Here is a 24,016-nt window from a genome sequence, read left to right as displayed (position 1 = left end):
TCAAACCTTATCAAAACACATCTCCCTAAAGTGCATTGCCTTCTGACTACTTGACCATAGCCATTTGAACAATGTGAATATTCTATATTGTTTCGCCATCTCTCTCGAGTCCAATGGGTTTCAACTGATTTTAACAAGTTGTATGACTAGCACAAAAAATAAATTATGCCTAGAAGAGTACTCATCACATTAAGCAATAAAAACAAATTCATAACATTGATGATCCTGCAGATCTAACCTAATAATCACAAGCGAAAAGCATAAGAAATCTACCAACAACACATGTTGAACACAATAGAAAACTTCATTTAATCCAAGCAAATTCACCAAATAAGATTTACATCAGAAATTAAATAATTTTAAACTTGATACTTAGCTTTTGTTATGTGAAAAGAGAAGCAAATTTCAAGGGCTAAGTCTTCCATAATGCTATACATGATGCTGAAGTAAAATCCTTACAAATTCTCTCTAATTTCCCTCTCAAATCTCTTCAGAACAAGTGAAATAATCTAAATCCTACTCCTATCTATGATCTGTTGGCTTTCTTGGACAATTCCAGAACTTAGAAATGCCAAAAAGTGCCTCTCTAACCATTCGGATTTGTCAAATAACTTTCGGGGGCGTACTGAAACCGCACAGGACTGTTCTGGCGCCTAGGCACCAGGAGTTGGCGCCATGGCGCTAGGGGGGTGGCACACCAATATGCTGGTTTACCCTTTTCTCCATTTTGCCTCCGCTTCTCTCCGTTTTAACTTCCAATTCGCTCCATGTTACCTACCTGTTATACCTTTAAAAAAAACATGAAAATGCATTTCTTTAAAATGCAATTTCATTAAAAAACAGGAGCTAAATGTAAAGGAAACTAAGCATGCTAAAAGATATATCAAAATTCCTCAAACTTAAACGTTACTTGTCCTCAAGTAACACTACAACTTTAAAAACTGAATATATTGATTTGAGGTTGTGAGTATCTTCAGGATTTCCTACAATTTTGCCTCAAGAATGTCATAGTGCAACTTGGAAGAAATTCTAGTGAATCAGGCTTGGACTAGGGTATAAGAATATCTTGTATTCAATTTAGGAATCCTGATTTTTTATTCATTTCAAAATTAATTACAATTTGTCAAACTTGGGATTCTTAGAAATATATAAGACAGAATTTAAAACACTATATTAGTAAAGATTTGATTAATATTTTTATGAAATAAGAATAAGCTTATGATTGTATCTAAGTCTTTCCCTTTAAGAAAGTTCCAGTGAAACCAATTTTTGATTAAGCTTCTCATCACTTTTTATTTCTTTTAATTTTTTTTACTTTTCTTTTTGCTTTTCTTTTAGAATCATTTTTCAATCCTTCCTACTTTTATGTGAGGATTACTATATATGGATCTGCCTTTAATAGTTTTGAATTTATCTATCGTTCTCCTAAAGTTAAAAAATCATTACTTTCTTTTACTTGATATTCGTGCATATTAGTTTGAAAATAGGTTTTAATTGACTCAATTCTTATAAAAAGTGTAAATCTAAGAATCCTAGTTTTTCAAAAATACAATTTTGTTTTTACCATAAATAATAAAATTATTTTTCTTTATATTTCCTACAAAATACCTCAACTCTAGAACTGTCATATTTTTCTAAAATCTTAAGTAAGTTTATACTATAACCTCCCTAAAATCAAAATTATTGTACCCTGAAGGTAATATCACATACTATAAGTCATTTTAAAGTGATATCAATTTAATATGTAGATTACTTAGGACAAATAAGGTTAAACTTTTAAAAGATTTTTCTCCCTCCAAACTTGTTTTTTAAAATTAATAACATTCAATAAACTATAAGCATGAAGAAAAATCACAGCTCAAGAAAAAACACAGCTCAGAAATACAATCTATCTCATATGTCTATCCGAAATATTTTCAAGTATTCATCAGGACAAAACAATCAATAGAAAGTAAATCTAACCTACACATGCTAGAATATAAATTGAACTGAATAAAGTCTAAATAAAAATGCAGGTATAAGCATATAAATATAAAAACAACCAACTATATTTGTCCAAAATTATTAAAAATTTAAAATAATGACAAATTTAAAGTTCCAGTACAACAAATATCAAGGAAATACATCAACATAACAGCAATACTACAATGAAACTACAATTACTGAATATATTTACAAACAACATCAAATAATTCAATCCACACAATCAACTGACACAACACACCACAAACAGTTACACTTCAAAAACAAACTAACACATATGTGCCTTTGGTTGCCTCCTAAGAAGTGCTTGATTTAATGTGGTCAGCTCGACAAATAAGAATTATTCCCAGATTAAAATTTCAATTTAGTAATCCCCGATCAATCACCCAATCTTTTACTAATCTTGAAATTTCTACTAAATCCTCAAATTTCACTTTTTCTTGCAACTTTTCCTTCTCAACTCTATAACAATCATTTTGATGGCATGTAGAGGATCAATTCAGATTCATGTTCTTAATGGTTCCTTCTAAATCCAATATTCTCCCTATGATTTTTCCTATTTCATATTAATGTCTCCTTTACATGTTATAAGAAATGAATCCCTATAAGATAATTCAAGGTCACCTAAATTTTGGGTAGGATTCTCCCTAGGTGATTTAGATTCTGGATCAAATTCTACTGGGTTACTCTTTTTTCTAAGGTTGTCTTCCAATTCTTCCCCCTGAGGCACTTTTATGAGCAATATTATATGCTCAATTATCTTCCTCATAATGCAAGGTGGTGCACGTTCCTCAAACTTCTTATTTTTGTTCACAACCTTCTTCATAAACTTCACATAACTGGGCATTTGCTCTAACGTCTCGACAAGAATATTTATAGTTAATTTCTTGAATACTTCTATAAATCTTGAGAATTGTTGGTCTAATTTTTTTTTGGAGTCTCTGAGGAAATGGTGGTGTTGGTCTTTCTATACTTATCTTGACTGAAGAAATATGCTTTTCTAATTCTTTAAAAAAATTTTCTGTTGGTCTTTTGCTCTCCTCTTTCTCTTTTCCCAACTCAACGTTCTTTTGAATCATATCCTCCAATTCTCTTCCACTTCTTATTTGGATGACGATTTTTAAGTGAGTTAGCAATCTGCTCCAGCTGGTTTTCTATTTTCCTTATTACATCCCTTTGGCTTTGCAGCTAACTCTCCATTTGAATAATAATCTTTTCTAACGATAACTTCTTCTCCTTGAACTGGTTGGAGTTAAATCCAAGAGGAAAAGAAGGCCTAACATTATAATTACCCTGGTTAGTCCAATTACATATAAGATTAACTTGATTATCTCCCCACATTTGGTTTCTTCCTTTAAAATTTTTATTCCAGTTAAAGTTGGAATGATTTTCCCAGCTTGAGTTGTAATAATTGGAATATGAGTTATTTGAGTGATTGTTTATCTCATGGATAGTTTCAAAAGAGTTAGTGTCAACCAACTGTCCAAATGAATTTTCCTCAATAACTGCGGCTCTTTGAGAATAACTCACTCTGTATTGGTCTAACTTTCTCGCAATAGCTGCTACCTGAGAAGTTACAATAGTTAGCACATCTGCTTCATGAATATTCGCTACCCTCTTGGGATTTACCCTCTCAAAGGGCCATTGAAAGTTGTTGGTGGTCATCTCCTCTATTAGAGAATAAGTTTCTTCATATATTTTCGACATAAGTGAACCTCCAACAACAGCGTCGATGATTGCTCTTAGAGATCCAACTAATTCATTATAGAAGCTTTGAATAATAAGCCAATCGGGTAAGTGTGATGTGGACACTTTCTTAGAAGCTTTTTAAATCGTTTCCAAGCCTCATAAATTGATTCATGATGTTGACATTATGACATGATATCATTCCTCAATTTTGCGGTTTTAGATGGTGGAAAATATATGGCTAGAAATTTTTGGGCTAAATCCCCCCACGTTCTTATTGAACCCGGTGCTAATGAGTTAAGCCATATTTTGGCTTTATCCCTCAGTGAAAACGAAAAAAGTCTAAGTCTAACGACATCATTAGAGACATAATTATACCTGAATATGACGCAAAGTTCTAAGAAACTCGCTAAATGTAAGTTAAGACGGGGATCTCCAAATTGATTATTTTGCACAATTTGAATAATTGTTGGCTTGAGTTCAAAAGTATTAGCCTCGACGGTGGGGATTTGTATACTTAAGTGAATTTCATCAATTATAGGGTTCTCATAATCCCTCAAAGGTCTACTAGCTTTATGATCCAAGACTGAAAATTTCTTAACTTGTTGATATACCATTTCTACAACAAATTCTTAACGTATTTTCTGTTTACTAATTCTCCTAAAAGTTCTCTCTAGTTGTGGGTCATAGGGTTCAAGGTCTTGAACTATTGAACTATGCACTCAATTCTAAAAAGTTAAATAATAGGAAAGATATCCAACACTTCAAGCACTCTAAAAATATTTTTGTATTTTTAGATTTTCTTTTAAATTGACACAAACTAACTAAACTCACTAGATAATCACACTATAATTTTCAAATTTAAGTCTTATAGGTTCAACTAAAATTCTCCTTAATTTTTTATTGTCGTCACTTACTTCCCCAATAACGGCGCCGGAAACTTGATCCGCCCCAACTATTATCATAATTTATATAAGTCCTGGTAAAGACATCAGAAACTCGATCTGCTTCCTGACAAATTGATTGAGTTCTTAAAATTAGGTATTGTTACTCATTAAGGTTTCTCACGTAAGTATACATATCGTTTTAATAATATGTGGCTCTATTGAGTCCGGAATGTCGATCTCACAGGGAAGGGGAGGTAGATAATTCTTAAGGCGAAGTTCTAGTCTACTACTTTCAGGTCTTAGTTTGGAATGTCGTTAAGAGTGGTTTTTCTAATAACTAATCCTAGGTTACGTTTCTATACCTAAGTTAAATTTGACTAGATCAATTAGTTAGGTGAAATTTAAGATTGATAAGAGTACATTTTTCTTGTGAATTACTAGGTAGGCTGTAGGTATTACTACAATGAATTGTGATGTTATAGTGATAAAAGGAGCATAAGACTCATTTACTCTATTTCGAGTGCATAAACAAGTATGATTCAAATTTTGTCTCTTGTTTTCGGATGTCACCCTAGAAACTCCTCATTCTAACCCTATCAAAACACACCTCCCTAGGTTGCATTGCCGCGTGACTACTTCACCACAGCCATTTGAACAATGTGAATATTCTATGTTGTTTTGCCATGCTCTCTCGAGTCTTAATGGGTCACAACTGATTTTAATAAGTTGTATGACAAGTACAAAATGTAAATTAGGCCTAGAAGAATATTCATCATATTAAGCAATAAAAACCAATTCCATAACATTAATGATCTTACTGATCTAACCTAACAGTCACAAGAGAAAAGTATAAAAAATCTACTCACTACACATATTGAACAAATAAAAAATTTCATTTAATCCAAACAATTTCACCAAATAAGGTTTACAATAGAAATCGAACAATATTAAACTTGATGTTTAGCTTTTGCTCTCTGAAAAGAGAAGCAAATTCTAAGGACAGTTTTCCACAATACTGCATATAATGCTGAAGTAAAGCCCATATAGATTCTCTCGAATTTCCCTCTCAAATCTCTTTAGAACAAGTGAAATTATCTAAATCCTACTCCTATTTACGATTTATTGGTGTTTATGGAGAATTCCAAGACTTAGAATTGCCAGAAAGAGCCTCTCCAACCATCCAGATTCGTCAAATAACTCATGGGGGCGTAGTGAAACTAACAGGACAATTCTGGTGCCTAGGCGCCAGTCTGTTGCACCTAGGCGTCATCTTCTCGGATTTCTTGGGATGGGGTCATAAGCTGACGCCTAGGCACCAGTCTGCTGGTTTACCCTGTTCTTCATTTTGCATCCGCTATGCTCCGTTTCAACTTCCAATTCGCTCCATGTTTCCTGCCTGTTATACCTGCAATAAAAATATGAAAATACTCTTCCTTAAAGTGCAATTTCATTCAAAAACAGGTGCTCAATGTAAAAGGAAACTAAGCATGCTAAATGACATAATTTATTCTGATTTTGAATTTAAAACTTCACCCACGAACTTATCCAAATAATTTTTAAACTCAAAACTTATCAACTAGACTAGAATTCTAGTCCGATCTCTATATAATCTTATACCCAAATCCTTAAAAAAGTTTCTTCTCCTCTACTTTGTTGGAGTGAATAGTTAGATTGACTTGCCGTTTTCATATTTTGATCCCGGATCAAGAGTTCCCTAGTTGGAAAGATTTCATTCTTGTGAAATAAATCTCTAAATGAGGGAAAGTTATTTGTCCAACTTTCTTGGTGTTCCATTTAGTTTTGCTAGGTGCCATCTCTTACATACCAATGTGGGATATCTCTTTTGGTTCATGTAGTTTTGCTCCAAGAGGTTTATCTAGTTCTAAAGGTATTTCATGCTCCAAGAGTTTTCATCTGTAGTACGTAGGATTTCATTTGAAGCCTCTATCAAGAATGATTCAGAAGACATCAAACTATATGCATTTACCACTTGGTACGTCTACATGTTTGGTTGCAGCACTAACTGGCAAGCAATTTAAAAGACTCATATAGGATTGGTTCTAACTTATTTTCTTATTGTTTGGGCAGATTCCTGTTAAATTTAACTAAGCAAGATTCTTTATATAAAAGCTGACTTAGACACAATGACGGTGATATCTTCTTTTTTTCTTTCTGTATTTTTATTGGCCCCCCTTTTAGTTGCTTCTCCAACAATGCATTATTTTGGGGATTGTTTCTAAAAAAACTTGAGCTCTCTCTATCACCTCAAACCCACCATCAATAGATTGTGATGGAGAAGGGATCACACAGGTTTTGTGGCAGATGATCTTGACACAATCATCTTTTGGATGCTTATTGTTCTATTCTCATTGCAAATGCTTGTAGTCTTGTTATCTCCTTTGTTTGGTCATCAATTTGTGGATGGAAGATGATGCTTCTCTACTCTCTTATCTGCCATGGCTCATAAGGCCTCCTAGAACCCATTCAAGGATTGGATATATCTTTTAGACAATGGTCCTAGTTAATTCGAAGTATGCCTTTTTATGCTGATAGAAGAGTTTGGCCACCTCCTCGTCAGTTATTATTTTCCTGCAAGGGATTGGAGTAAACATTTTTGAAAGTCTGTCTAAAACCATATGGAGGTTGTTTGGCCTCCTATTGTCTTTTATCAAACACCCAAAAAAAACAAAAAAATTCAGGGAGTTTTCCCACAAATGGCTTTTGGCATCTTGATTGTAGGTTCTTAATTTTTCTTTTAAATATTTGTTGATTTTTATGGCATTTTTAGGAATTAGAAATAATTTTATGAGTTTTTCTATAATTTTCTTTTTGAGGCTTACATTTTGTTCTGTCTCGCCTTGTACAAAATATCTAAGTTGCTGATTTCTCCTTTTGAACCATGACATAACATTCCTCCTCTAACTTGGATTGTATGAGATTCCCAATTTAAGTAGACTATAGGATCTAGACTCCCATTGAAGGTTAAGACTTTAATATTTAAAGCATCAAGGATCATGGTCGTCTTTACGAATGGGCTGATAAGGTGGTTAATCAGTTCGTAGGTGCTCTTTGGCCTTTGTATATTTTCTAGCTCATGGTTTGAGGTGCTACTAGAATCAACATGGATTACCGTTTGAGGTGCTAGAATCAACATGGATTACCTTTTTTTTTTTTTTATATTGGTCAACCCAATGTATGTTTCTTCTATTCTCCCGTATGTTTTCTAGTTCATGATTTAAGGGCTTGTAACTTTGTTGATAGAGTGGATTATGATTTTTAGGTTTAATAGGTGTAAGAGTGACCAACAGGTTGTGGCTTCTGAATTGTTTGATAGCTAGAGTGGCTAGTGCTTGCCATGTGGCGGATTTTATAACCTTTTAAGTTGGGCTCTAATGCCTATCTCGAAGAGTTTTAAGAGGCTATATGCGGGAAAACTTGGCCAGTCTGTCCTATCTGAAGGATGAATATTTAAGAAGGCTTGTCAGGTGTGGTAATTTTGAACATGCAAGAGAAAAGATGGTATTATACAGAAAATACCTGTAAGAGATCTGTGAACAAAAGTCGAGGACCATGCATCAGTCTGCTGTTGTACTAAGCAAGATCAAGATAGTGAGAGTCGGTTGAAGTGACTCTTAAAACTATAATCAAGAAATTAAGAAACTATTGAGAAACTTCAAAAGTTGAAGAGTCAAACAATTGAACTCGGGAACTTAAAAAATTGTGAACTCAAGGGAATTTAAAGAGGAAGTTTAGATAGAGCTAAAGAGTTGACATTCTCTGTGTCTCCAAAAAGGCTATGGAGTACAGTGAGACATGGGAGAGTGAAAGGTAAAGATTGATGGGCCTCGACTTTTGCAATGCCAATGCTAGGTGACAAACCTACCTTCCTCTGTTTCCATTCTTTTTTTGCATAAAGGAGGAACGGTAATGGAGTGGAAAGCTGGAATTGCACGTGACTCAAGGGATGAGTTGCAAACAGATGTTCACCTTAAGGCCAACAAATAGAAACATTGCAAAGGAAATTGAAAATTGGCATTTGGTCTGTTCGATAACAATTGGTAGAGCGCTTTGGAGGCAGGTTGACTCATCATTTCATCTTATGGGAGAGACAAGGAGTGAGAGAACCAATTAAGCATGACAGCAAGGAGAAATTAAAAAACGGATAAGTTATCCAAATAGCTAGAAAGCATAAAGTTGGCAAGGTGTCAAGTTGCTAGCAAAATCATTTGTAGATGCCCTAGAAGTTAGGCAATTTGAAGTTTACTTTTTAGGACAACTTGTCTTAATATTGACACAATTCTTGTTGTCGAAGGACGAGCAATGGTTGGACAAGGCAAACTAGGCATGAGCGTGTCAGCTGTTCTAGAGCACAACACAACAAATTTGTTGAAGGGTGGCCTGATGAGGAACACATGACTAATGAAGAATACACACAAGTTGTAAGGAGGGCATCAACTAGGAAGTTAGCAACAAACATGTTGATATGCTAATGACATTATGCTGAACGGACATTAGTGGAATATCAACAAGAGATTCGAGCAAACTGATGCATGGTCAAGTTTAAAAAGGAAGTTAATAATGCTTGGATGGTGAATTTGGAAGAAGAATAAAGGCATAACTTTTAAATGAACCCAAGGTGAATGGTTAAGCTTTTTAGTGATGCTGACATGCGCGTATGAAATATTAACTAAATCCATGTAATTAATTACTATCAACATGCCAACTCGCAAATTGTAATAACTGAAAAATAAGATAAAATAAAATAAAATAAAATAAATTGAATTAAAAAAATGAATTTTATGGGATCTTTGTATGTTCGAATCAATTGTCGCCTAAACCGTTTCTTCTTAAGTATCGCTCATTTAAACCGAAGGGAAGAAATTGAGAGTGAGAATGATGGAACAAAAAGGGAGCAAAAGATGGAGATAGAGAAGAAGATGATGAAGAAGAAAAAATTATTGTGTGAAGGAAGAAGAATAATGAAGCAGAAGAAAGGGCTCTCAAATCCTAGCCAACGAAGGAGAGGAATCAAACATCGCTTGCACTTACCTAATTGAAGGCTTGTATGCATTATTGTTGTGCAAGCGACGCCATGAGAGGGGGTGATGTCTCATGTGAAGAGTATGATGGGAAGTGGCTCTTTGGGGACTTCACATGTGAGGGGCGAAGGAAAATTTATCGAACAACTTTGCTTGTGGTAGAAGAGAGCATCTGCGTGCGATCGAACCAAAGGAGAAGAAAAGGTTGCGAGTGTATCTTGTGCTAAGGGAGAGGAGTTTCGTGCGGGTGCGAAGTGGAACCCTTGCGAAGGAAGAATTGGAAACGAATTGCATGTGGAAGAACCAAGTCGAGCAATGAAATACAGTAATATTGTGATTTTTTCTATTTAAATTAAAGATTATAATTCTTATTGAAAGTACTTTGTTAATTAATGTCAAGTTGCCTAACGTAATGCGTGCGATTTCTTTAGTGCTTTAGAATGTCGATTCGATCAATGCTTTAAGAGTGAGGCAACTTATTTGAGGTAATTTTATGTAATTTTATTTATAAGTATTTCATGTTTAAATCTTAAAGTTTTATTTATATTTATAAACATATTTATCATAGATTTTGAATAATTAAATTAATTACAAAATAAGAATAAATAGCATGGTAATGAATCAAATCCTGAGTATGATACATTTCTAAATTATATGAAATCATAAGGAGAAAATGTTAATAAAAATATATAAGTTCCCTAAAATAAAATAATTTACTAAATAATATTTTTTGAAATTTTTAATATAACATGAAAATATTAAGAAATTATAAAAAAATTCTTTAAAATCAGATGATTCAATACTATTTAATATTATGGAGAGATGATTCAATATTTGTGAGCATAATTTAATAATAGTAATGTGAAGTAAAATAATGAACTTAGAAAGACTAAATATATATTGTTGATAATTGAAAGCAAACATAATTATAATAATTAAAGTAATTTTCGTAATAACTTATTAAATTTTAAGGATATAACCAAATATAATTTATGAATTAGAAAATAAAATCTTGGTGAGATATATTACATAGGAAGTAGACTAATTCAAAAAAATAAAATAAAGATGTAGAAGTTATCAATTAAACTAAAATAATGTATTAAATAATAATAACTAATTAAAAATAGTGAAATTAAAATAAATAAAGATTATTCAACGATAATAAAATTTAGTAATATGAACTCTTATTATATTATAGGTGCTAATTTATAAGAGTTGGAGTTTAAGGGTGTATGAAGGTTAATGCTAGTAGAGTATTAATTTTCTTATTTAGAGTATTAATTTTCTTATGCTTAGATAATATTTTTGTTCTTCTAGAATAAATGCATTTGCTGTTACAATAGTTATATTAATATCATTGTATTGTCATGATTTATTAGTTCTTTTGAATTTTTTGTTCATATTATATAAATGATATGTTCTCAACACTATTTAAATTATTATAGATATTAAATATTGTATAAGTATATTGACTGTTATACAGCTGAGAATAATAAAACTTATATTGATGCATCTTAATCGGTATAATTTATGACGGTACTCATGTGATGATTGTACATAAAATGATAAAGATATGAAAATGATATATTATGACATAGTAAAGATTTTGGTATATCTTGATCAATCATATTCATAAAAATAAATTTTCAAAATAATCGGTATAATTTAAGACGATACTCTATAAAATGATATAGATATGAAAATGATATATTATGACATAGTAAAGATTTTGGTATATCTTGATCAATCATATTCATAAAAATAAATTGTCAAAATAATCGGTATAATTTAAGACGGTACTCATGTGATGATTGTATATAAAATGATATAGATATGAAAATAATATATTATGACCTGGTAAAAATTTTGATATATCTTGATCAATCATATTCATAAAAATAAATTGTCAAATGATTTTATACAAATTTATTAAATATGTAACTAAAATGCATATTGTTTTCTTTTTTATTATCATAATTTAGGAATATGAGTATTCACTGGCTTTCAAGAGTTCACTTTTATTTTAAACTAACATTTTTAGGTTTAAGACATGGATTAGAATTTGAACGAAAGAAGAGGTAACACTATCAAAATAAATAAGGTAATTCTCAATAGATTTTTTTTTTAATTTGTTAGTGACTGTTTAAAATTGTTTTGGATCATAAAATGCAAGTAATATAAATGAAGATAAAGGTATGGTTATCACTGTTTGAGCGTCTATTCTTGTCTTTGTTAATTTCAAACCAGGGTTGGATCGTGACAACAATGTCATCAGAGCGTGGTTTATTTTTAAATAATGTGAATCTTATTGAAGGAATCAATTGGATAATTAACATAAAATTCTAATATAAAATTTAAGAAAGTTAACATAAAATTCTAATATATAATTTAAGAAAGTTAATATAAATAATTTAATCATAAGCAGACAATGATATATAAATTTCAAGGATAAAATTCTTATAAGAGAGCTTGTAATAACTGATAAAATAAAATAAATTAAAATAAAATAAAAAATTAAAAAAATAAAAACTAAAAAAAATAATAATAATGATTTTTTTCGGGACTGTCGATTTAAATCAATTGTTGTCTCAATAGTTTCTTCTTAACGATCGCTCAATCGAACTGATTAGAAATATTTATTGTGCAAAGAATTTATTGTACGAAAGAAATAGAAGAAAGGGCTCTCAAACCCTAGCTGAGAAGGAGAGGAATTGCGCCTTGCATGCACATCCCTAACTGAAGCTCTACGTGCATTGTTGTTGTGCGAGCTACATCGTGAATGGGGGGGATGTCTCACACAAAGAGGAATAAGGGAGGCAGCTCTCTGGGGACTTTGTATGTGAGAAGCGAAGGGAGGAAAAAAATCTATCGAGCATCTATCGTTGCGGTGGAAGAGAGGGTCCACTCATGATCGAATTGAAGGAGAAGAAGCGGTTCTGAGCGTATTCTATGCTAAGGAAGAGGAGTGTCGCACGGGCGAGAAACCAAACCATGTGAAAGAAGTGGAGATGAGGCACATTTGGAAGAACCAAGCGGAGCAGTGAAATAAGGTAAGCATGGGATTTTTGTATTTAAATTAAAGATTATAATTTTAATTAAAATTTATTATGTTAATTAATGTCAAGAAGCCTGACAAAATGTGTGTGGCTTTCTTAGGGTGTTAGAGTGTCGAATCGAATTATTATATAAGAGGGAACCAAGTTGTTTAAGGTAATGTTATGTAATTTTATTAATGTATTTCATGTGTAAATATTAAAATTTGATTTATACCTATAAACATATTTATTTATACAACAACAACAACAACAACAACAACAAAGCCTTAATCCCACTATTTGGGTTCAGCTACATGAATCTTTTTTCTCCATTGTGTCCTATTAAGCAATAATTAATTTAACAACGATAATAATAATAATAATAATAATAATAATAAATTGCAAGGTATTGAGTCATAACATGAGTGTGATACATGTTTAAATAAAATGAAGTCGTAAGAAGAAAATAAGGAGAAAATATTAATAAAAAGATATGAGTTCCCTAAAATAAAATAATTTACTAAATAGTATTCTTAGTTTGTTTTTCTATAACATGAAAATATTAAGAAATTATAAGAAAATATATTTAGAACCTACAATATTATGAAGAGATGAGTCAAAATATGTTATTATAATTTACTGATAATAATATGAAGTAAAATATTGAATTTGAAAAGACTAATATGGATTATAATTTAAAACAAACATAATTATAATAATAAAAATAATATTTGCAATAACTTATTAAAGGTTAATGATTTAATTAGTAAATATAATTATGAATTTAGGAATAAAATTTTATTGAGATATTTTTATTAGGAAGTTGACTAATTCTAAAAAATAAAATAAAGATTTAGAAGTTATAAGATTATTAATTAAACCAAAATAATGTGTTAAATTTCAATAACTAAGCAAAATCGTGAAATTAAAATAGATAATGATTATTTAATCATACTTAAATTTAATAATATGAATTCTTGCACATCACCAGAAGAACATTAGTATTATAGGTGCCAATTTATAAGAGTTGGAGTTTAAGGTTATATGAAGGTTGATGGCTAGTTAGCTGAATAATGTGAGTACTAATGTTCTTCTGTTTTGATAATATTTTTTCTTCTTTTAGATCAAATACATTTATTGTTACTATATTGATATCACTACATACTCATGATTTATGAGTACTATTGAAGTTTTGTTCATATTATAGATATGATGTGTGTCTTCAATATTTTTTAAATTATTATAAATATTGAATGTTATACAAATATATTGGTTTTAATACAACTGAGAATGAAATGATCATTATTAGATATTGTGTTAGTATGGTTGCATGTGCATGATTGACTATGACAGAGTTCGTCGTTTTATGGTACTAACGAAAACACTATGACACCCGTGCACATAATTGAAACAATTTATTGATGTTGATGTACATTAACTAATATAATTTTAGACGGTGCTCTTCTGATAGTTGTATATAACATAGTATAGATATGTAACGATATAGTATGACTAGAGCTGTAATTGAGCCAAGTTGAGTTGAGTCGAGCTTAGTATATCATAATTCAGAATTGGCTTGGTGTAATTAAAATTTATTTTTTGGCTTGAGCTTTCATATATTGTTTAAGCTTGACTTATTTAAATTTTTTAATTTTTGAACTTAATTTGTATTTGATTTGTTTATGACAAGTGAACTAGTATTTAAATGAGCTAAACAAGTTAAAAATTCAAATGAATATCAAGATTTTCATATAAAAAATCAATAAAAAATTTTAGAAGTCTGATTGCACGTTAATTTATCGATTATAAACTCTATAAAACCGAAAGATAACTCATGTATAGTATAATCACACTTTCAAGTTTGCACCAAACTCCCACATTCAGATGTAGGTATTTTTTTTTTCTATAGTGATGTACTTCCCATATTTATATCATTTTTGGACAATTTTATAGTTGGTCTTTAATATTGAGTTGTTGCAACGTTCTTATCTTTAATCATATGTAACTTGCTTATGATTGTACTGCACTTATCAACACTATTTTTTAATTGGGCATGATTTATAAGTAGAGTGAAAAAGAAAAGATATACTAATGAATAGAGTTCCAGAGATCCTTGCACATCACGATCTCATTGTTGCCTTTGATGCTTGCACACCTTGACAACTCAGGATTTCATATGTTTTTGACAAAATCGGGAGATGAAAAACTGTGAAAGGGCAAAGGAAAAGTGAGGTTTGCGGAGGTTTAATGTTAATTTGAAGAGGAATTTCATACATGCAAAAAAAGTTTTATGTAATTTCACATATAATACCTAAATTTTAATAAAATAAATATAGAATTAATAATTAATCAATAAATATTTTTGATATAATAATATTATTTCTATTAAATCTATAATTAAATAAATTATGGTTAATTAAATTTTATTTAAATAATATATTATATATGATACGAGTTATCATCAAGCTTAATATCGAGTATTTAACGAATTACTAAAATAATATACGGCTTTGTTTGTGAACATAAATGAACAAGTTCAACCATGTTCCTATTTAGTTCATTTAAATTTAGTGCTTTTAAAAATTGTTTAAGCTTGTTTATTTACTAATTTAAACGAACATGATCAAGTCTTAATTGAGTCGAGTTCGGGTTGTTCATCGAGTGTATTGTATGAAAGATATGTTAAACAATTGAGAATGAAATGATCATTAATAGATAATGATTGTAAAGTATCTATCCATATGGTTGATTGATTATGATGGAGCTCATGACTTTATGATACCGCGAGCACACTATGTACTCATGCACTTAATTGAAAAAAAATATTAATATTAATGTATCTTAATTGATTTAAGTTTAGATGGAGTTACTGTGACGCTTTGTGTGTGTGTGTGTGTGTGTGTGTGTGTGTATTTTATTTATTTATTTATATATATATGACAACATATGACAATAAATGTTTGAAATATTCTGATCGACCATATTCATAAAAAAATTTATCATATGCTATTATATTAATTTATTAAAAGTTTAACTAGCATGCATACACTTTTCTTTTTCATTATGTTACTATAGTTTAAGATTATGAGTATTCACTGGTTGTTAATTGCTCACTTTTATTATAAACTAACAATTTCAAGTTAAGATATGGGTTTGTATTTGAACGCAAGAAAAGGTAATGTCGTCAACATAAAGAAATGTAAATCTCAACCGATTTTTATTTAAATTTGTTTGTGGCTCTTTCAAATTATTTTGGATTATAAAATATTAATAATAGAAAGTGAAAATAGAAGCATGATTATCACTGTCCGACCGTCTATTACCGCTATAGTTAATTCTAAGTTTCAGATCGGGTCAGGACACCAAGATTGAGTTTTATTTTGAGAAGCTTCATTCTATTTTTTTTCTAATTTATTTAGAGAGTCGAGTCCGTTGGGAGATTAATATTTTCTAATTGTCACTCATGTCAAGTTGATTAAATTATATTGCCATTATGAACCAGATTTAGCAAGTCATTACTAACTTCAACTAATTTGCTAAAAGCCTTAAATCATCCACATAAGCATTCTATGATAGTTGATTATATCAACTCACCTCTTAGGTGAATTTGCCAGGAAAGAGGGCATACTGAAGAACTCAATCAAGCTGCTTAAAGTAACACGTTTTGAATGATTATGTTAAGGGAACTCATTACTGATATTGTCAAGAAAACTCACTATATAGCTTGGCAGAAATATTGCCTTTCTTCAGTTGATCCTGTTCCTAGCTTGAAGCTTATTAAGGGTTAGATATTTACTTCAACAACAATTAACTAGAAGGCTTGACACTTTCTCCACAAGTAATGTTGAAATCATTCTATTTAATTTTAATCATGTCTTTTTTTTATTTCAAATTGCTAGTATTTCGTGTATTGTCGAATTCGAATTGAACCTGTAAATAGGAGATCAAAGAATGAATCTAAAACATTTTAATTCACTCAAATCACATCAGTATGTACTCTCTAATCAAGAGCAAGTGAAAATCATGTAGCTTCTCTTTATAATTTTTTCATTCTATAACTTTTTATTTTCTAGACTTGAATTTCTAATATCTCACCGACATCTTTCGATCCCACAATGGAGGCTTCGGTATATAGCATGCAATATGATCAATGAAATTTTATGTTTGATAAAACAAGTTTATTTAGCAATATCTCACGTAGATATATTTCGATCCAACAATAGAGCCTCTGGAATATAGCATTCAATATGATCAATGAACTTTTGTGATTGATAAAATAAGTTTATTTAGCTACAATTCTATGATTGGATAATCATATGAAACTTCTAAATGTCATAATAGTTTTAGAAATTTGTGAACTTATCATGAATATGAAATTTAGAATAATTTTCAATTGTTCACTAACCTTGATATTCAATTGCATTTATAACTTATATAACTTATCAATCTCCATTAAGTTATCCTCGGTTCGTTAGGAGATCTGTCACCCACCACCCATGGTACTTCGTCAACCCTTTTAAATAGAGTGGTTACTTTGCTTCATTTGGTTAGTGAACAAAGCTAGCAAATAGTATTTCTTTCAAAAGGGTATTATAGATTACCTTTCCTCTCAAATATATACATGTATTTATTTTTTATTGTATAAGTGATATTATTATTATGTAAAACTTGTTTTGCATTACGATTATTTACACATATATCATCAACAATGTGATTAATTGAAACATTCTAAATGCAGTTGATTGAGCCACAATTCGCCAATTATTGTCTAATTGAGATATGAAAGAAAATTTATACAAAATATGATTATCATGTGGATTTTTATTTCTACGAGAGGGCAATATGTTCATAAAACTACCATCTAATCTATTGTAAGATATGTTCAAATTTGATTATTTCATAAATTAAGTATTACAACCCTAACAAGGAATATCACATTCACTCCTTAATAAATGACAACCGCCTACCGCAATATGTAGTAGACTTAGGGTTTGTTTGGCTATAACTAGGATTTATCTTAAATAGGATTTAGTTTATATTATAAATTTGGATTTGATAAATCATATGATGTTTAAATCTTCATAAATGTTTGGTATCAAAGATTTTAAATCGGATTAAATCCTTTGAAACTATTTGACATCTTATTTAGGATTTAATATCAGACAAAAATAACTTAGTAAAGACTGTCATATCTCCTAAAAACTAAAAATAACTATTAAATTTGATTAAATCCGAAAATAAGTCGGTATGATAGACGTTAAATTTGATTAAAGCTTGTGAAGCTGCTTGGCAACTTATTTAGTTTCTTAGTTTAAATATAAATTTAATATTATATATTAGTGATGTAGTTATTAATTTTAACTTAAAATCTTCTAATTATTTTAATAACTCATTAATTATTTATTTAATTAATTAATCATTAATAAGAATTAATTACACAATTATTTATCAAGCAAGTCTTATTCATTAATTAATCATTTATTAGTCTAATTAATGATTAATTATTATTTCATAAAATTGATTAAATTTATATATTATTAATTGATTAAATTAATTAAAACTAGCAATTAAAATTATATCAAATCCCAAAACCTATCTTCTCCCTCCCCCTATCTAGTCCGCAAACCCTGCTTACATTACTTCCTCGTCTCTTTGTTTCCCTTGAAACCATCGTCTACTTTCCCATTCCTCCTCCATGCTCGAAATGCTCGCAGTATAGTCGCGACTAGAGCTAGCTGGGAGGGTAGCGATAGGATAGCAACACAAAAAGATCTTCAAAAGTTATTGATGCAGGGCTATTCAGTTGAACTGGTTAAGGCTCAAAAAACGGTTCTTGGTGGGATTAGGAGGGTCGACCGATCTTCCAAGGGTTTTGGTTTGTCGCCCAAGTGGGTGGGGCCACACCTATTTTACCTACTTTATTTATGTGCTATTTCTATTTGTTTTAGGGAATTTCTTGTTTTTCAGGTTTTTGGTCCAACTTGTTGATGATGGTTGTTTTCCCATCTACTGCTATATCTGAGGACAGGTAATATTCCGACTGTATCTTGCTCCAATATGGAGATTTTCTCTGCTTATCCCTATTCCCTACCGCTCTTTGCTGCCGCCTATATCTCGCACCTCTATACTCATTGTCGCACACCTCTTGCCCATTCCTTTGTTGTTGCCTATGTCATGTATCCTTAGGCCTCAGGCTCCAGCCGCCCACTTGCCTATCCAACCACTAGCCCCCCTCCAATTGCATGTTCTTCTATCCAGCTACAAACTTGCCATAGCCCACTCCTAGTTGTCGCACCTCTAGCCTGTGGCCAACTCCCCATCTCCTTCACCTATTTGTTGTTGCAATTCCCATAACCCTATTACCTTGTTGCTCAATCCTTGCCCACCTCCTTGCCACCACAATCCCCTAACCTTCCCCTTGCTGTTGTAACCCCTCCATCCCTCTACTGTTGGTTGTCTCCCCCCAACCAATCAACCTAGCCACTATCCAGCTCCAGCCCACCACCTTCCCGCCCTAACCCTAAGGGTTGTTGGTGTTTGTTGTCGCTTTATTCTTGTTTTAAGAGTTATTGTTGTGAACCCTCTAATATTCAATAATAATATTTGCATTTCCATTTTGATTTGGGTTAACTCCAGTATCAATCGGTACCAGAGCTAATGACCCTAGTCCTTCTTTGGGCAGTGAAAATTTTTCCAGCTGGGAGATGAGAAAGGAGATGTAGAGAAAATAAATACCTATTCATTACCGTCAGGATATATTTCTGATACTCTACCATCTACATCAGAGAGTCTATCAGTGGCTCAGTTTGACCTGTTATAGATGAAGTGTGAGTTGGTAGAGTGAAAGGAACATTCCATAGCCCGATATCTTGGAGGTGTGAAGTCCGCTATTAGCAACTTTGTGCTACTGCAACCCTATTGGTTATTGGGAGATATCCAGACCTTAGTTTTGAAGGTAGAAAGACAACAAAAGCAGAGCATACAACCAACACCATTTAGGCAGCCACCTATAGTTGGAGAAATAAGCAGGACACCTCAAGAGTAGCACACTTGTTACTGTTCCCGCTTGAAAATGCTATAGATGCCATGGGTTTGGGCACTTCACCTTCAACAGCCTGATGAGTCAAGTCGTGTTTTTTACCGAGCAGGGCTCAGTGGAGGAGGTTAGTGATGTGGAGGCAGTTGAAAATAGGGTGTGGTGTATTATTTTTCACCTGATGAGGACGAGGTTCTCATGGTTTGACTGATTCTAAATACTGAGGATATGAGAGATTTGCAGTGGCTTCGCCACATGTTCTACACCTGTTGTATTGTAAACGAAAAAACATGTAGTCTCATCATCGATGGAGGGAGCAACAAGAACATGACGTTTACACAGATGGTGGAGCAATGAATCAGAGGCTGGGAGGAGAATAGAGTCATCATTAACAGGACGCATCTAGTGGAGTTTTGATTAAAAGCCAGCTGCAAGATTAGGTGTGGTGCGACTTGGTGTCCATGGATGTTTGCCATCTTTTGCTAGGGAGACCGCGACAGTATGACCGCAAGGCTCGACATAATGGATACAAGAACACCTACTTCACCAAAATATGATAAGCGTATCATCCTTCTACCATCTCCAAAACCGAGATCACAGGTTCCTTGCTAGCGAGAAGCGTAGGTGGGATCATAGAGTATGATAGGATTTAGGCGCCGATTCCAGACATGAGACAATCATGAAAGAGAGTATTTCAGGACATCACGATCAATTCCTTACCGTAATGGCCACCACTGTTCTGGGAGGGTTAGGTTACTCTCTCTCCAACTTAGATTGAGTCAACCATGGATTACCTTGGGAGGATTCAACAGAAACTGTGTGGCATGAAGTCCCAGTTTAGTTCAGTAGCCTAACTCACCCAGAAAGTTGGATCAATATGGATGTATGCTAGCAAGTGGAGAAAATTCCTCTGGTGTTTTGGGGGCCAAGACAGTCATCAGTGGGATCTAGGAGCTTTGAGTGCCGTCGTCTAGGAGCCATCAGCCCGGGGAGATCACAACACCTCCATCACCAGCAATGGGCAGACAAAGGCTTCAATGAATGAGGTCGAAACTCCCTTCAATTTCGGGAGACTGGCGCGGTGCTATTCACCTGGACCGATTTAGTCGGTTCAGGGTGGGATTAGGAGAGCCAGCCAGTCCTTCTAGAGCATTGATTGTTTTCAGATTTCTAGTCCAGTTTGCCGACGATGGCTGTTTTCCTTGCTAGGATTATATTGGAGGACAGGTGGTGCTATGACTGTCTTGCTCCACGGTGGTGACTATCTCCGCTTATCCCCATCCCCTGCCCCTCTCCTTGCTGCCGGCGCCTCTTTGGTCACTGTCACCAACCTCCTGCCCATTGCTTTGCTACTGCCTATGTCTTGTACCCTTATGTTTTAGCCACCAACTTCCCCATCCAGCCACTAGCCTCCCTCCAGATGCTTGTTCCTCTATCTAGCCATTGGCTTTTCATAGCCTGCCGCCCTTCTAGCTGGTGGCCAACTCCCCTTCCCCTTCCCCTTCACCTACTGCAATTTCCATAACCATGTCTCCTTACTAACGTAACCCCTGCCGACCTCCTTGATTGCTACTACAATCCTCTGACTGCTACTACAATCCTCTGACCTTTCCCTTGTTGCCGTGAACCCTCTAGCCTTCTACTGTTGGTTGCCGCTCCCCAATCAGTCAACTTAGCCACTGTCCAGCTGTAGCTCACCACCTTCCCGTCCTAACCTTAGTGGCTGATGGTGTTTGTTGTCATTTTATTCTTGTTTTAAGAGCCTTTGTTGTAACCCGTTTATGTTTTCAGTAATAATATTTGCATTTTCATTGCGATTTGAGTTAACTCAGGTATCACACATGTAAATCTCCTTTTTCCACTTCGCTATTATTCGATTACTCTCGTTTTTCTTTTCATTCATCTCGGGATTAAATCCACCTCCTAGCGGAATTTAAGGCAAAATGAAGGAGAAATAGGATTCGAGATAATTTAGGATTCAAATCTGTCACTTTTTTATGATTGGCAGGATTTATGCTAAATCCTAATCAAATCCAACTCAATTCTTGCTACCAAATGGTCCCTTAGTTCCTTAATCCTACCTAGTCACTAATATAAAAGTTACTAAATTCTGAAATTATTCCTATGACGTGAAAATCACAGCAATAAATAATGAAAATTTTCTTCTTGCCTACCTAATGACTGTAAGATTGGGTAAAACTAGGTTTTGTTGCCATTAATAGACAAAAGAAGTGTCCAACTATTGTAATTATAGTGCAAAACTCTACCAATATTAATTTAAAAGATAAAAATCATGATCTAGTAAAAAAATGAAGCGTATCAATGATGTAACTTTCTCAAGCTCTAGTGATTATTGGCTAACATCTAATAATTTAACATTTCGGTGATTTTGTGATAAATGTTATGTTTGTACAAATGTATGGTACAACAATATTCTCAGCATGTCGGATGGACCTAAAAGTTATTAGATTTGCTTTTCAGGTTTTCGTTATATAAATTCTTCATGTTCTTAAAGTATATTATCCTGAGAGCTTTTTCCAAGGGAACAATGTTTTATTTTTCTTATCAACTATTTTATATCTGGGTCTCAAACCCCGTTCTTGTGACGGGAAGGGGAAGGGGAAGGTTTAGGTTTTACACCAATTTCTGAATAAATAAATTGTGTAAAAGGAGGTTTAGGATAAGCTTAGAAGTAGTTCTATTACCGAACCTTATCGTTTTGGAAAAATTTTTTGTTCGGACTACGAACGTAGCTCTACGTGCGGACTCCAATAACATGCCGTCATGTGTGCTACATCACGGAGGTTATTTCGTGGTTATTAAAGTGAAACTGCGAAGGTTATTTCGGGGTTATTTTTGGGTTATTTCAGAGTTATTGAAGAGAAACCTATATATTTCACTTTAATAGCCAAAAAATAACCTAGAAATAATCTCCACGGTTCCACTTTAATAACCCCGAAATAACATTACGGAGATTATTTCGGGGTTATTTCTGGGTTATTTCTGGGTTATTGAAGTAGAATATATGAGTTTCTCTTCAATAAATTTGAAATCTGAAATAACCTCCACGGTATTATTTTGGGAGGATATTTCGAGGTTATTGCAAAGTCCACGATTTCACTTTAATATTTTTTTGGTGAGCCCGATATAGCACACATGGTGATATATTACTGGGAGTCTGCATGTAGAGCTACCTCCAGAGTCCGGACAGAAATTTTTCCGTTCGTTTTTTACAAACAATAGCTTCCGTCCCACTTTTATGAATGCCAATAAACATTTTGATTGGTTGAATTCTGCAGATGAAACTCAAAAACAGAACAATCCTAAAAATGAACCCATCCAGAATTCTCTCTCATTTGTTTATATTATTTATGGAGATTCAAATCACCACCATCTCTTTGCAGGACGTGGAACATAACCGTGCGTTTTGTCTGGTTTCATCTTCTCGCATTTCTAATGTAATCCCAATCTGTATACACAGATGAGACTTCAGTATCAAATTGGTGGTAAAAGTTGGCCCGGTTAAGCCTCAGCTAAGGATAAAGAAGAGATTAGAAGAAATAAATCCTGGTTTATTGGCAATTAGAAATGCCCCATTTGTCGCCATTGATGCTGTTTACAGGGCTTCCAGTTCATCCCGATTCAAGTCATTGAGACACTGCTGATCTGCTCCCAGGGATCAAATTTGGTACAAGCCATGGCTGCGGCTTCTGCTTCTTTGGAAATTCGGCGGGTGGTGTAACCAGAATTTAAAACTGCAATACCTTGGCTACATTTTTGCTGAGGTTGGTAGTTTGGGCTTCCAAGTTTAAATTTTTAATAAAAATTAAATTTTGTGATATTTTGATATGTTTACATATTTTTATTATATGCATATATTTTTGTTGAAAAGAATAATAACAGATTGTGTTAGACAAGGAGAAGATATTGAGAGATGAGAATGGTGGACAAGTGGACAAAAATGAATTAAACAGTTGAAAGCATTTAGAATGTATTGTTTTAGTATTTTGTTGGTTGTTTGGATTGATTTAAACCAATTGGAAACAAACTTGGTTGATTTAAACTATTTTAGAATTCCTAGTGTTTACATCTGCATTTGAAAATCACTTAAAAATTTGGGTGATTTCTTAGTTTTGTCATCTCGAGTCTGGCTACCACCAGATAAACCATTACTTTTTCAGTGATTATTCATTCATGATATTAAGTTTTATTTAAAAAAATTTACTTTTTTTTTCTTTTTTTATTGTTTGAAGTGCATTTTTTTGTGATGTTGTTGAGACGGTATGTTAGTTTGTAGATAAAAGCTTTAGAGGTCTATTTGGAGCAACTGTTGATTATTTATAATATGTT

General features: G+C 32.7%; 1 protein-coding gene across 2 annotated transcripts in view; it reads left to right on the top strand.

The window, feature by feature from the left end:
* LOC110030388 (pentatricopeptide repeat-containing protein At5g15010, mitochondrial) overlaps positions 1 to 23,776 on the top strand; it is a 31,748-nt gene extending 7,972 nt beyond the window's left edge. The window contains exon 3 of one of the 2 annotated variants that reach the window (XM_020733075.1): positions 23,148 to 23,776. The gene's annotated coding sequence lies outside the window, so the exon portion shown is untranslated. Of the gene's footprint in view, positions 1 to 23,070 lie in introns of both variants that reach the window. The other variant, XM_020733074.1, reaches the window with a different exon arrangement.
* The last annotated feature ends 240 nt before the right edge of the window (positions 23,777 to 24,016 follow it).

This window comes from Phalaenopsis equestris, unplaced genomic scaffold, assembly GCF_001263595.1.
Source record: "Phalaenopsis equestris unplaced genomic scaffold, ASM126359v1 Scaffold000711, whole genome shotgun sequence".
Lineage (NCBI taxonomy): Eukaryota > Viridiplantae > Streptophyta > Magnoliopsida > Asparagales > Orchidaceae > Phalaenopsis > Phalaenopsis equestris.
Note: the sequence above shows the minus strand (reverse complement) of the source record. Positions and strands in the feature narration are given on the sequence as shown.